Genomic DNA, 4634 nt, shown 5'->3' with positions numbered 1-4634 from the left:
CTCACTGTTTGCAGATGACATGATACTGTACATAGAAAACCCTAAAGGTAATATCAGAAAATTACTAGAGCTAATCAGTGAATTTAGCAAAGTTGCAGGATACAAAATCAATACACAGAAATCACTTGTATTTCTATATTACAACTATGACAAATCTGAAAGTGAAATTAAGGAATCAATCCCATTCACCATTGCAACAAAAAGAATTAAATATATAGGAATAAACTTACCCAAGGAGACAAAAGAACTGTATACAGAAAATTATAAGACACTGATGAAAGAAATCAAAGATGACGTAAACACATGGAGAGATACTCCATGTTCCTGGGTAGGAAGAATCAATATTGTGAAAATGACTATACTACCAAATGCAATCTACAGATTCAATGCGATCCGTATCAAATTACCAATGGCATTTTCCATAGAACTAGAACAAAATGTTTCACAATTTATATGGAAACACAAAAGACCCTGAACAGCCAAAGCAATCTTGAAAAAGAAGAATGGAGCTGGAGGAATCAAGTTACCTGTCTTCAAGTTATGGTACAAAGTTACAGTCATCAAGACAGTATGGCAGTGGCACAAAGACAGAAATATAGTACAATGGAACAAGAAAGAAAGTCCAGAAATAAAGCCACACACCTATGGGTACCTTATTTTTGACAAAGGCAAGAATATGCAATGGGGCAAAGACAGCCTCTTCAATAAATGGTGCTGGGAAAACTGGACAGCTACATGTAAAAGAATGAAATTAGAACACTTCCTTACACCATAGACTAAATAAGATAAACTCAAAATGGATTAAAGACCCAAATGTAAGACCAGAAACTGTAAAACTCTTAGAGGACAACATAGGCAGAACACTCGATGACATAAATCAAAGAAAGATCCTCTATGACCCACCTCCTAGAGTAACAGAAATAAAAACAAAAGTAAACAAGTGGAATCTGATTAAACTTAAAAGCTTTTACACAGCAAAGGAAACTATAAGCAAGGTGAAAAGACAACCCTCAGAATGGGAGAAAATAATAGCAAAGGAAACAACTGACAAAGGATTAATTTCCAACATATATAAGCAGCTCATACAACTCAATGCCAGAAAAACAAACAGCCCAATCAAAAAGTGGGAAAAAGATCTAAACAGACATTTCTCCAAGGAAGACATACAGATGGCTAACAAACACATGAAAAGATGCTCAATATCGCTCATTATTAAAACCACAATGAGATATCACCTCGCACCAGTCAGAATGGCCATCATCAAAAAGTCTACAAACAATAAATGCTGGAGAGTGTGTGGAGAAAAGGGAAAACTCTTGCACCGTTGGTGGGAATGTGAATTGCTACATCCACTATGGAAGATGGTATGGAGATTCTTTAAAAAACTAGGAGTAAAACCATCATATGACCCAGCAATCCCACTCCTAGCCATATACTCTGCTGCTGCTGCTGCTAAGTCACTTCAGTCGTGTCTGACTCTGTGTGACCCCATAGATGGCAGCCCACCAGGCTCCCCCATCCCTGGGATTCTCCAGGCAAGAACACTGGAGTGGGTTGCCATTTCCTTCTCCAATGCATCAAAGTGAAAAGTGAAAGTGAAGTCGCTCAGTCGTGTCCGACTCTTAGCGACCCCATGGACTGCAGCCTACCAGGCTCCTCTGTCCATGGGGTTTTCCAGGCAAGAGTACTGTAGTGGGGTGCCATTGCCTTCTCTGCTATATACCCTGAGGAAACCAAAATTGAAAAAGACACATGTATCCCATTGTTCATTGCAGCACTATTTACAATAGCTAGAACATGGAAGCAACCTAGATGTCCATCAACAGATGAATGGGTAAAGAAGTGGCACAATGGAATATTACTCAGCCATGAAAAGGAATGCATTTGAGTCAATTCTGATGAGGTGGATGAACCTAGAACCTATTATACAGAGTAAAGTGAGTTAGAGAAAGATAAATATTGTATTCTAACATATATATGGAATCTAGAAAAATGGTACTGAAGAATTTATTTACAGAGTAGCAATGGAGAAACAGACATAGTGAATAGACTTATAGACATGGGGAGAGGGGAGGAGAGGATGAGATGTATGGAAAGAGTAACATGGAAACTTATTTTACCATATGTAAAATAGATGGCCAATGGGAATTTGCTGCATGGCTCAGGAAACTCAAACAGGCTCTGTATCAATCTAGAGGGATGGGATGGGGCAGGAGATGGGAAGGCGCTTAAAAAGGGAGGGGATATATGTATACCTTTGGCTGATTCATGTTACAGTTTGACTGAAAACAGCAAAATTCTGTAAAGCAATTATCCTTCAATAAATAAATTGAGAAAATAAAAATAAAACATGTATAACAGTGCTTGGTACAAAATAAAAACTATATGTATGTTAAATAAAAACTGACGAACTCCCAGGGGCATTTCTCAAATTTCTACGTGTACATGAATCACATGGGGGTTCTGCAGAAATGCAGACTTGGATTCATCAGGTCTTGGGTGGGGCCTGAGGTTTTGTATTTCTGACAAGCTCCCAGGTAATATTGATGCTCCTGGCTCATGGCCACACTTGGGTTAGTGAGGGGGTCTACATACTCCAGCTTGATGGAGAAGGGAAGGGTTTGGGTATGACACATCTCCTCTATTTAATTTGCCTCAGTTCCCAAACAGCTGTTGAAGGTAAACTCTTGGAATCAACTTCTTTTAGTTTCTAGGAGAAAATTTCTCTTTAAGCCCATGAATGCTCTTGCTTGTTACCCTAGGACCCAGTCACTTCTAATCAGCAGTGCCATTCAGTCATCTGGCTTCACTTTGAATAAGAGAGCAGTGAGGGGTGGAGATTCGAATCTCACTGATGATGGAGCATTTTAGGGACCAGTCAGTGTCTGCCCTTGTGAATGTGGGCATCTCCATGTAAGTGTCTCAGAGGTTACCGTGCAAAATGGTTTGTCTCATCTTAGATTTGACCCACCACAGCAATCACTCTTTTTGTGATCCTTTAGGTTCGTGGAAGGGAGATGGGGGAAAGATGAGACCACCGCCACACTCCTGAGAAAAATGACTTGCTCCCAGCAGTCACACTAACATTCCGGAAATATGTTTTTTGAATATGTGTTCTATGCGTGTGTGTGCATGTGTGCTAAGTTGCTGCAGTCGTGTCCAACTTTTTACCACCCTATGGACTGTAGCCCACCAGGCTCCTCTGTCTATGGGACTTTCCAGGGAAGAATACTAGAGTGGGTTGCCATGCCCTTCTCCAGGGAATCTTCTTGACCCAGGGAGTGAACCTGGGTCTTCTGTTTTGCAGGCAGATTCTTTCTTGTGCCCTGATATTTTTTCAGGCTCTTGTTTTAATATATGCTTTACCCCCATATCTTCTTCTTTAAATGAATGTTAGCTCCTTATTATTTAATTGACACATAATTAATAGTCAGTGAAATGCACAGATCTTCATAGCACAGTGTAATGAGTTTTTGGAAATGAATGTTGCCATGTAACCCACATCTCTGTCAAGACACAGAACATTTCCCTCTCCTAAAAAAAAACAACATTCTACCTCCTCCTTCTAGTACATCTTTCCCCCTGGCTCTCACGAAAACAGTGCTCTGATTTCTTTCAACAGAGATTAATTTTGCCTGTTCTGGAATTCCATATAAATCTAATTGTGCAGGGTGTATTCTTTTGTATCTGGCTTTTTTCAGCATCATGTCTTTGAGGCTCATTTGCGTTGTTGCATGTATCAGTAATTCATTCCTCTTTATTGCTGGGTTAACTTCTGTAGTATGATTATAACTCCATTGTTTATCCCCTCACTTGTTGAAGGACATTTGGGTCGTTTCTAGTTTTGGGCTATTATGAACAAAGCTGATGTGGATATTCTTGTTCAACTCTTATTGTTCACATTTTCATTTCTCTTGGGTAAATACAGGCAGACCTCATTTTACTGCACTTAGTTCAATTGTGCTTTGCAGACACTCTGTGTTTTTTTTTTTTTTTTTTAAATAAATAGAAGGTTTGTGACAACCCTTTATCAAGCAAGTCTATTTGGCACCATTTTCCCAAAGCATCTGCTCACTTTATGTCTCTGTGTCACCTTTTTGAAATTCTTGCAATATTTTAAACTTTTTCATAATTATCATATTTGCTACGTTTGGCTGTAATCAGTGATCTTTGATGCTACTGTTGCAAAAAGAAGATGGACGTGCTGAAGCACATTTTAGCAATAAAGCATTTCAAAATTAAGGTAGGTACATTATTTTTTTAGACATAAATGGAGTTATGTGCTTAGTCGCTCAGTTGTATCCGACTCTTTGCGACCCCATGGACTGTAGCCTGGCAGGTTCCTCCATACGTGGAACTTTCCAGGCAAGAATACTGGAGTGGGTTGCCATTTCCTTCTCCAGAGGATCGATTTCCCAACCCAGGGATTGAACCCAGGTCTCCTGTATTGCAGGCGGATTCTTAACTGTCCAAGCCACCAGGGATACTTAATAGACTACAGTATCTGGTAAACCTAACTTTTTTTTTTTTTTTTTTGGCCACTGCAAAAATCTTTATTGTTTCCATTTGGTCCACCACGTGGGCAAGGGCTCCAGAATGATTAAAAAGTTGCCTAGTGGCTGCATAGAGAACCT

Source organism: Muntiacus reevesi, chromosome 2 (assembly GCF_963930625.1).
Source record: "Muntiacus reevesi chromosome 2, mMunRee1.1, whole genome shotgun sequence".
Lineage (NCBI taxonomy): Eukaryota > Metazoa > Chordata > Mammalia > Artiodactyla > Cervidae > Muntiacus > Muntiacus reevesi.
The sequence above is the reverse complement of the archived record's forward strand: the minus strand, read 5'-3'. Positions refer to the sequence as shown.